This window comes from Manis javanica, chromosome 3 (assembly GCF_040802235.1).
Source record: "Manis javanica isolate MJ-LG chromosome 3, MJ_LKY, whole genome shotgun sequence".
Taxonomy (NCBI): Eukaryota; Metazoa; Chordata; class Mammalia; order Pholidota; family Manidae; genus Manis; species Manis javanica.
In genome coordinates this window covers 28,849,951-28,861,186 of record NC_133158.1, presented here as the reverse complement: position 1 = coordinate 28,861,186, position 11,236 = coordinate 28,849,951, and the positions used below count along the sequence as shown (strand labels likewise).

Genomic DNA, 11,236 nt, shown 5'->3' with positions numbered 1-11,236 from the left:
AGGTATAAAAGGAATTGGTCAGTTTTACTTGAATGGGATCTAGGGGTAAGAAAAGCTTCTTGGTGGAGGGTAAGCTGAGTCTTTGAAAAGAAGTAGATATGTACCAGGAAGGAAAGGAGAAGGGCATTCCTGGCAAAATAATCAGTGTGGGCAATGGCATATCAGTGGGAATCAGTCTTCAAAAGAATCAAAGGAAGTTTAATTTGGTGGGTTACCCTGCTGGGGTGGTATGGCTGGAGATGTTGGCATGGACAACCTAGTAAGTGATATTTTAGAGCAGGATATGGAAAGCCACTGAGGACATTTAGCAGAGGAGGAACCTGATCAGGTTTGGTTTATGAGGCTCCTTCCAGCATCGTACAGAGGGTGGCTGGGAGGGATACCTAATGCTCCATGATGCTGTGGCTCCCAAATCCACCATCTATATGGAAATGTCAAGTGTAGCTCATACATCCCTTTAAACATATCGGATGGGTTGAAGGAGAAGAAAGATACCTAGCATGTATTTTTTGTGCCTTTGAACTTACCAGAAATTGACAAGCTGTGTAATCCTCATGGAGCAGATGGAAGATCACTTGTAGTTCATAGTTACATCTGTGAGAAGTCTTAGTGATTGAGTGGTTTAGCAGTACTTCCGTTGTATGTGCTATGAAAATCCAGTGGTCAAATCAAGTCTTTGTGCTCAGTATGAAAACAAAATGTGCTACTTTATTTCACCATTTACTATTTAATTAATATCAACTTAGTGTTTACTACATGCTGAGTGGATGTTATACTCTACATTGTGAGAAATGCCAAGATTAGTACAGATTCTAATACTGTTACTACTAATATGGTATTAGCCAGCATTTATTGAGTGATAACTTGCATTAGGCAATTTGCTAAATGCTGTACATGGATTACCTCATTTAATTTTTACAAAAGCAACTAAAAGGTAGATGCCATTATCATTTTTATTATACTGATGGGGTAACATACCCCAAGAGATACACTGTAAGATTATACAGCTAGTTAAGATATAGAGCTGGGATTTTAAATTTGTCTGACACCAGAATTTGAGGTTTAATTTGCTACTAAAGGAATTTAGATTCTAACTGGGGATATGGGCCAAAAAAATAGGAACACTAAAAATGTCACAGGACAGATACAAAATAAATGTAAACTGGTTCAGAAAAGTAAGGTGACCATGCTTAGCTTGAGAAGATGAGGAAACCTTGTGGGAAGAGGGTACTGTGTCTTAGACTGGGTTTCTGTACAGGGAAACCCTGAGATAAGAGCTAAAGTCTGAGTAGTTTGTTTGGAAAGCACTGGCAGGCCTGTGGGGAAGTTAGAGGGGGTGAAAGCCAGTGAGGAACATGTTCTAGAATGGGGCAGCGCTCTACACAACTGAGATGTAATCCCACGGGGGACTGTAGGCCATAGCAGAGAGCACACTTCCGAACGGTGCCATCCACAAGTGGGGGGAACCTAGTTTTACTCCTGTTCCAATCTTTTGTTGATTGAAGGCTGCTCCTGGCCACATTTACTAGCATTTCCAGCCAACCCCAGGCACTGCCCTTAAGGCAGTGAGTATCCAGAACTTGTACTAGGTTGAGGTTGGACTGTACTGGAAAGGTGGCTGCTGAGGGAAAATGGACCACTGGCCCTCTGTGGCCTGAGTGAACTGTGGCCACCCCAGGTGTGAGAAGGAGGCAGATGTCGTCTTTATTTCAATCTGCAGTGTGCTCAGCTAAGGGTCTGGGGTTCTACTTCTGAGGAAAAAGGAAAGAACGGAAATAGGAAACGATTCATAGTCTTGGCTGCACTTGCTCAGGGAATGGTTCACAGGGGGTCCTGATATACACAAGAAAGACTCAGGAAGGTTTCCTGAAGAAGTGTCAGCTAAGCTTAGAAAGTTGATATTAACCAAGGGTGTGTGCTGATGTTGGGTCTGGGGGGTAACAGTAAAGGGCCGAGGCAGAGGAGAACATGGGAAATCGGGAGATCTGAAAGCGAGGCAGTATGGGCCAAGCGCAGGAGTTAGGAGTTAGGGGACAGGATGCAGTGAGGCTGGAGACTCAGGGGCGGGGTGCTAGGCAGGGCCAGGTTAATGTGAACTAGCCTTGACCCTGATGCACTTAAATATCCCCCTCAAACAAGATGCTGCTGTGACCTCGTTGGCGATGAGCATTATCGTAAGCCCGCTAAGGAGGGCCTGCAGTTACATGGACTTCAGGTGCTGTACCATATGGTGGGTGACAAATGACCATCTGTCACTCAGTGTCCCTGAAATCATACTATGTGGGTGGCTACCTTTGTTATCAGTATGTGTTTGAGTATAAAGAAACTGTGACTCAAACTGACCTAAGTACAAAGGAAACTTCTCTCCGAGAGAGAGGTGGGTGATCAGGCTCCCCGTGATGAGGCGTGTGGCTGGGCAGGGGGATTCCCTGCTGTCCTTCTGATGCCTTCCTGATGATCAGCTTTGTTCCTAGCACGTCTCTCTTCATGATTGCGGGGTGGGTGCGAACAGCACCTGGGGCAAGGTGTTGCTTTGTTCTGGTGGGAGAGAGAGAGAATCCGTCTCCCTAACTGTAGCATAAATGTTCTTCCTTTCAGTCTTAATAGACTGTTTTATGTGTGTGCCCGCTCGCCCCTGGACCCGTGATAATCACCAGAGTTCCCAGAACAGATACGCTCAAGCTTGAAGTCCAGTCACCATCAAGGAGGACAGGAGCCCTGCGGCTGGCTTAGACTTCACAAGGATCATTTCTGGAGATGAAGATGGACTTACAGTCTTGGGAGAAGAGTAGATCCCTGACTGGCACAATGATTTTGTGAGGAAAGAGGGAAGAAAAAACGATGCTGGGCTGATCACCAAAAATACCTACTGCACTACTAATTCCATCTATTCAAAAAAGATAAAGAAAATATGACTCTAATATTTGATACATTTCAAAGCATAGCTATCCTTGAAAATATTCCTCTGAGGCAACCATTTTGCAGTTATAAGCCTTGAGTTTGAATCTAAACACCTGATTCTAGATCCTGGCTTCTCTGCTTACCTGATGTGTGATTTTAGACGACATACATTCTTGGTTATTATTTATCTATAAAATGGAGACACAAATAATCATCTCTACCACAGAGAGTTTGTGGATGCTGAAATTAGATGATTGTAGAAATCTTGGACCAGTGCAGGACTTACGGTATGAAACCAATAACTTTAAGCCAACTGCCTGTTTGCCTAGTACAAAATGCTTCTTTGCCAGTTGTGCTAAAATAGAATGAGAACTTGTGACTGGGAATTTCTGACTTGAAGATATCTTTGGGAATTGGTTAAACTGATATGAATTTAAAATGATGCTTTCTGAATGTCCAGTTTACAAATCTGGGTTTCAAAGTGCAATGAAAACATTAAAAAGAGCTTTCCTGATATGAAAGCATAGCCAGCATATTAGTGTTTCCAGTATAAACATTACTGTGCCTCTTCAAGGAGCAGATGGACTTAAATATGCATGAATGAAATGATAACCAAGGTATAATTAGTGGGAAGGGATAATGACACTGTTATTAGACTGGGGATATGCAGAATTAGAGCAGGCTCCAAACACCTATCTTTGACTGCCCTGAATCATTATATGAGGCTGGGGTAGGGAGAGCAAGATGAACTTGCTTGATAAACATGATGCCATTGCTTATGCCAAAGCACATCTAGCCCTTTTGTACTTTTGCAAATCTCTCTCCTGAGAGAGTAAGAAGATAATTTTCAAGGCACCTAAGCCCACATAACCACTAAAATGAAAATGAAATTAATGGAATAGTTTTTATATTCCCTTTCACACTCATCTATAATAAATCATGTGAAGCCATGACATTTCTGCATTTATCCCACAAATAGCCCCTTGCCTCTGAATAGCCATACTTCTGTCTTTAAGTATCAGAGAAACTGGTTGATGGTCTAGAGTCTGGGAAAAGGCAGTGTTTGCTTATAAACAGCTATAAAGACAGTGAGCCGGTGCTACCCACCTGGCATTGCCTTTGGGACTGTTGGGTGATGGGAGAGCGGTTCAAGTGAGAGAAGCACAGGTAAAGATCCATCCTCCCTCACCTCTGTCGGCCCATCTGCTAAAGGACAGTGCATTCTCCTATTGTCCGTGTCATGAGCAATGCTTCCGTGAGAGGACATCCCTGTCTCCATTTTTTCTCGCATGATTTATATTGAAAGCTGAAAGCTGGGGCATCAGGCAACTCAGGGTCTCTTGAATGCAAATGCATTAGTCCTGAAGAAAATGCATGGAAAGACCCCCTGTGAGTTCTGAATATTCTTTGCACTGATACACTACCTCTTGTCTTCCATCTAAAAGCACTTTGTATGGAAGAGGGGCTCATGGCCGTTCCCCACCCAGGGCGAGTGGTAAACCCAGACACACAGGCTAACAGAGTTCTCTCTTGTCCTTTTAAGTCTTCAGGCCTCAGCTGCTCCTTTGTGGAAACTAAGCAAAGATGAAGGAATTTTGGACTGGAATGCCAGAGTGAAGTCATTTGAAAGTGGTGGCGTTTGCCCAAGGCTATGCGTGGCTGTCTGAGGTGCGTGCGCTCCCTGGGGTCCTGGCTTAGGCTGCCTGGTGATATGCAAAACCTCAGGTGAACTGAGGTCTGTTTTAGTGGAAGAAGTTTTCCTGAGGGTTAGTGTGTCAACAGGGAATACATCTGACTGCAAGTAACAAAAACAGTGGCTTAAGTTTATGTAACAGGATCTCCAGCATTAGACAGTTGGTGCTTTTAGAAACTCAGATGTTTTTTTCTATCTTCTCATCCTTGGCAGCCGTCCTGCAGCCATCTTTTGCGTATCACCTTTTGTTCTGTTTCTTGCACCTCGTGTTGTAGGATAGCTGCTGTACTTCTGGGGACCAAGGCTGTGAACAGGTGGGGAGAAGGAAGCAGGGGGCTGGGCAGAGCCGGCTGCCTCTGTCATCTTTTCAATGGAAGAAGGAACTTTCCAGGGTCCTCTCCCTAAAGACTCCACTCCATACTCAGTTGAAATATTGGACCATATTTCATCACTATTTGTAGGGACAGTTATATGTCAGAAACCAGAATTACGTCAGTTGGCTTAGGCTAGTTATCATCCTGTATTGGGGGGCTTACCACATTGCCATCTTGAACAAAATCCCAGTTCTGTTAAGAAGAAAAATGCATATTTGTTAATTAATGAGGTTAACTACAGTAAATAATTGAGAATATCTTTTAAATGCTAACATAAGGATGTGTTGCATGTCAAAATGCATAGTTTGTGTTACATTTTAAGACAGTATATGAAGAAATCATATGCTTTCAGCATGTACTTCAAGCCTGCCTTAGGATATAACTGACCTCTTTCCACCTCTTCCCCTCATCCAATTCACTTTCCACATAGTAACAGAGCGATTGTTGAAAGGTATAATCCTTCTGAATATGTTGTTCCATTACTTAAAACCCATCAGTACCATCCCAGCAGTGTTGGGATAAAGCCTAAAATTCTTATCGTGACTTTGAAAAATCTCTCAGAATCTGGCCCAGACTTCTGTCTGGTCTCATTCTTGCCAACCCTTCCACTTGGCTTTGAAACTCCTGTTAAACTTGGTTCATGCTTCAACAGAGCCAAGCAATCTTGCCCTTGAACCTGACATACGCTTTTTCTTATCTCTGGTTGCCTCTTCTCCCACCTCCTGTATTTCCCCCCCACTGGCTAACTCCCAGCCCTCCTTCTAGGTGGTGCTTCTGGAAAGGCTTCTTTCCTCGATGGCCCTCGGCAGGATCTCATGACTCTACTCTTTGGTCCATCAGCACCCTTTCACTGCGTTTAGTCCTCTCTCAGAATTGCTGTACATTATTCAGAATACAGAACTTTTCCATCATACCATTTTGTCTACTGTTTGTAACATATTGCCTGGTACTCAGTGGGCATTCCATAAACACCTTGATTCTTGTTTTTTTCCCTGAATACTCCCAATTCACTGTCGGCAGTCTAATTATACAGAGGAAGCTCAATTCCTTTCCAATGAGTTTGAACAGACAAAATTCAGACATTAAAGAAGGAAAATAAGGTATCAGAGGCAGAGAGGCATTTGAGCAGTTGCCAAATGTGACTCCAGGGCTGTGTTCATCGGGAAGATTCAGCAGAAGATGTGAGTTTTACCACAGCCCCTCCTGAAATCACTGTCCTCTTTAATAAGTAAGGCTTCTGTTTTGCTTCTGGCTTGTTTTGTAAAGATGTCTGTCATCTCATGTTAAAGGAACTGTTGTTGTTTGTTTTGTTTTCCTCCAATTTACCAACAAGAGTGTGGGGCCTAGAATATTAATTAAATTGGCTTTCCTTTTCTAAACTCCTATCCTTCTTAGTGGGTCTCAGTACCATCTAGCTCAGGCAGGCTGGAACCGCGGAACAGGAAAGATGGTACCTCGGAACCAGACCAGACCAGCCTGATCACGGATACCTCCAGATTCATGGTTCATGTTTTGAGTATTAAAATAGTCAGAGAAAGGAGCTCCCTGAGCTCTTAGATCCAGTCATACAGGAGCTTTAATAAACTCCCATGTTTATGAGTCAGTAAATGTCCTTTTTGCTTAGGCCACTTTGAGTTGATATTTGGTCATTCAAAAATGAATAGTGAATAAAGGATTTGGAATCTGAAGTGTGATGTAGTTGAGTAGGTAGACGCATCACTGAATATTCTGTTATCAGGAAAGAGGGAAAGGATGCTAAGAGACAGCAACAAAACCCAGAGGTATCTATTTTGTCCATATCGTGTTCTCCTTTGTGGCTGTACCTTTAGCTAAATTCATAATGTGCCACAATTTCTGAGATTGGAGCTTTCTTTAGGATGGTAGAAATGGATAACTTTCTGAAAATTAAATTCTCTGAATGCCAGTTGCACTGAAAGGCAATTTGTCAAAAGTCACTTATAAATTTTAATCTCAATTCCAAAGCATATGAATAAACCAGAATTAGCCAAAATATATCATACACTAAATTAGGATTAAAGGAAAACTCCCATATCAACACAAATTTTAGTTCCAAATGATAAAATGTATTTTTCTAAATGTGGTATTTAATAGCCAAAGTTGAACATTTTTGTTTAAACTGTTAAATCTTCTAATTTTTATAAAATTATAATGAGTGCACTGATAGCACCAAATGCTGACAAGGATGTAGAGCAGCAGAAACTCTAATTCATTGCTGGTGTGAATGTAAAATGGTACAGCCACTTGTAAAGATAGTTTGGGGCTTTTGTACAAAACTAAACTTACAGTTACCCATACATCCCAGCAGTCACGTTCCTTAATATTGATCCAAAGGAGCTGCACACTTGTGTCCACATAAAAATCTGCCCACAGATATTCATGGCAAATTTATTCATAATTTCCAAAACTTGGAAGCAACCAAGATGTCCTTTAGTAGGTGAATGGATAAATAAACTATGGTGCACCCAGTGGAATATTATTCAGCACTAAAAAATAATCAGCTATCAAACCATAAAAGACATGAAGGAGCCTTAAATGCATATTATTGAGTGAAAGAAATCACTCTGAAAAGGCTACCTACGATTTGATTCCAACTATGTGACATTCTGGAAAAGGCAAAACTATGGACACAATGAAAGGTGAATGGTGCCAGGGGTATGGATAAGGGAGGGATGAATAGGTAGATCTTGGAGGATTTTAAGGGCAGTTACAATATTCTTCATGGTACTCTAATGATGGGTACACGTCACTGTACAGTTGTGCAAACTAGTAGAATATACAACACCAAGAGTGAACTTCACTATCAACTATGGACTTGGGGTGATTACAGTGTGTCAGTGCAGGCTCATCATTGTAACAGATATTCCCTCTGGCGGAGGTTGTTGATAATGGGGGAGGCTATGTATGTGTGGGATCAAAGATATATAGAAAATCTTGGTATTGGACCTTCAGTTTTGCTGTGAATCTAAAACTGCTGTTAAAAAAATACCTTAAAAAAATCACAATGGCTCTGACAAAAGAAAAAAATTATAGTGAACAAATTTGGTATATTTGGGCAAATTAACCTTCAGTAACTTAGGCTTCTCCCTTGATCTAGATCTAGAGTGGGTGAGTAGAGTCATTAATGTTCTTCACACGTTCATTTGGTCCACTTGAATTCACACCGGTGGGTGGGCTTTCCATGAACAAGGCAAGAAGTCCAATGTAGGTGGGTAAAGACGTTAAAGATAGAAGAGGATGTCTTCCCCTCTGTTTTGAGAGAAATCTTCTGCATCCGTGGATGTTTTGTTGCCCTTGTCTAGCTTGGATTAATACTTAGTCTATAGGCACACACCTGATCATCTACATTTGCCCTCTTACAGCACTAAACTATGTTTTCTACCTTTATCTTGCATCTACCTACCACTTCAGCATTTTATTTAAAAAAAATAATAATAATAATAATAAGGGAGAAATGTGAGATTCACATATAAATCAAGTATAAAAATCAAACGAATAATCATAATTGACCTGATTGTTTATAGTTCATGATGCGTGATCAAAACCGAAAGTTTCTGTGATGACTGCCCTTGTACTGTTCACCATCTAAGAACTTATTCACTATGTAACAACTTGTTCACCATGTAAAAACTTGTTCATTATGCTTCAGAAGATTGGAGACTGTTGAGAATTAGGCTTGGGGTTGATTAATGATTGTGCATTGCGTCCCCTATACAGAATTTTATTGTTGTTCACAACCATATGATCAATAAATATGAGAGATGCCCTCTCAAAAAATAAAAATGAATAAATAAATAAATAAGTGTAAAAAAAAATAAAGAGAATGTCTTCCATAGGGGAAGATCTACAGTGTGCAGGCTGTAGCTATTCAGCACCTAGCCTAACCTTCATCTCCTTTACCAAGTCTCTGATCTAATAACTTGCCTCATTTGTGAGATAATTTTTTTCTTTTGTAAATATGCTGTGGTGATTATGGAGCCTGTTTTCCAGTATTAACCATTTCATGAATCTGTGAAACATATAAGTCAGAATAAGTTAGGTTCTGCTGCAGGGTTACTCTCTAAGTCTCACTGCCTTAACACAGCAATGCTTTATTTCTTGTTCATGTTCTGTATCCAACAGGGGTTAAGGGAGCTGAACAGAGAGACTTAGGTTATTATTGCCTTTACTGAGGGTTCTCACAGGAGCTACATCAGCATAGAGTTATACTACTGAAACACCTGTTCTCTTTGGTCAGCTCAGGAAAGAAAGAAGAAGATCAAATAGAGGCTCTAACATGTTTCTACTCAGAAGTGATATTTCTATTCATATTCCTTTGGCCCAAACAAATCATACTGTTAACATTTCACTTCAAGTGGGCTGGGGACTATAATCCTAACTATAACTGATTAAGAGAGAACTGGATACTGGTGAACGTTAGCATTGTCACCCACAGGTAACTTATTATTCTGTGCCTCTGTTAACTCATCTGTGAAGTATGAATAATAATAATAATAATAATATAATATATATAATATCAGAGCTATTTAAAGAATTAAAAATGAAATTATGTAAAAAACTTGGTACTGTAGTTGGTAGAAATCAATAAAATTAAGTACTATTTATTGCTTCTCAGCCTTTTGGCTAAGATCAAGTATAGTATCTGCTCTTATCAGTTTAATATCTGATACATCCTCTATCTGAGGACAATGTGTTAAATGGGTTTTTGCAGCAGGAAGTTGGAGTAGGAGCTTGCTCTGTCCACTTCAAAAGAAAAAAAAATTAGGTACTATTTAATGAGTATTTATCTCTAGGGTGGACTATCACATTGGGTAGCAGTATTCTAGATCTTTAAAAAAAGTATATCATATATAAGGTCAGAATAATTAATTTCCATTAGCATGAATAAGTTACATAATCACCAAATTTGTTCTCTTTTCCTCCATTTTTGTGAATGACATCTTTATCTACCCATTTACTTGAGCTATAAATGTAGACATCATCCTTAACACTTTCTTTTTTGATCAGTTCCCTAATTGAGACTATTCACTAAATCCTGTCAGTTCTACTTTATGAACTTTATGAATATCTTTCCATCCCATTGCTACCCCCCTCTTCCAAACCTCCACCATCTTTTCTTTTGGACTAGCAGTAGCCTCCCAGGTTATCCTCTCAGTATCCAGTCTTGTGCTTCTCTATTCCTATTTCACCCACGGGCCAAAGTGATTTTTTTAAAAATTTTATTTGGTATCATTAATCTACAATTACATGAAGGACATTATGTTTACTAGGCTCCCCCCTTCACCAAGTCCCCCCCACATACCCGTTCACAGTCACTGTCCATCAACATAGTAAGATGCTGTAAAATCACTACTTGTCTTCTCTGTGTTGCACAGCCCTCCCTGTGCCCCCTCCACTATACATGTTAATTGTAATGCCCCCTTTCTTTTTTCCCCACCCTTATCCCTCCCTTCCCACCGGTCCTCCCCAGTCCCTTTGCCTTTGGTAACTATTAGTCCATTCTTGGGTTCTGTGCTTCTGCTGCTGTTTTGTTCCTTCAGTTTTCTTTTGTTCTTATACTCCACATATGAGTGAAATCATTTGGCACTTGTCTTTCTCCACCTGGCTCATTTCACTGAGCATAATACCCTCTAGCTCCATCCATGTTGTTGCAAATGGTAGGATCTGTTTTTTTCTTACAGCTGAGTAATATTCCATTGTATATATGTACCACATCTTCTTCATCCATTCATCTACTGATGGACATTTAGGTTGCTTCCATATCTTGGCTATTGTAAATAGTGCTGCGATAAACATAGGGGTGCATCTGTCCTTTTCAAACTGGAGTACTGCATTCTTAGGGTAAATTCCTAGAAGTGGGATTCCTGGGTCAAATGGTATTTCTACTTTGAGCATTTTGAGGAACCTCCATACTGCTTTCCACAATGGTTGAACTAATTTACATTCCCACCAGCAGTGTAGGAGGGTTCCGCTTTGTCCACAACCTCGCCAACATTTGTTGTTGTCTTTTGGATGGTAGCCATCCTTACTGGTGTGAGATGATATCTCTTTGTGGTTTTAATTTGCATTTCTCTGATGACAAGTGATGTGGAGCATCTTTTCATGTGTCTGTTGGCCATCTGAATTTCTTCCTTAGAGAACTGTCTATTCAGCTCCTCTGCCCATTTTTTAATTGGATTATTTGTTTTTTGTTTGTTGAGGTGTGTGAGCTCTTTTATATATTTTGGATGTCAACCCTTTATCAGATCTG

General features: G+C 40.5%; 1 long non-coding RNA gene and 1 other non-coding gene across 5 annotated transcripts in view; both read left to right on the top strand.

The window, feature by feature from the left end:
• The first annotated feature begins 4,480 nt into the window (after nucleotides 1–4,480).
• LOC140848323 (uncharacterized) overlaps nucleotides 4,481–11,236 on the top strand; it is a 271,710-nt gene continuing 264,954 nt past the window's right edge. For all 4 annotated transcript variants that reach the window (XR_012128987.1, XR_012128984.1, XR_012128986.1 and 1 more), the window contains exon 1: nucleotides 4,481–4,569. This is a non-coding gene — a long non-coding RNA (uncharacterized lncRNA). The remainder of the gene's footprint in view (nucleotides 4,570–11,236) is intronic.
• LOC118972585 (U2 spliceosomal RNA) lies at nucleotides 9,590–9,778 on the top strand. Its single transcript, XR_005061614.1, has one exon. It is a non-coding gene; the product is annotated as a U2 spliceosomal RNA (small nuclear RNA).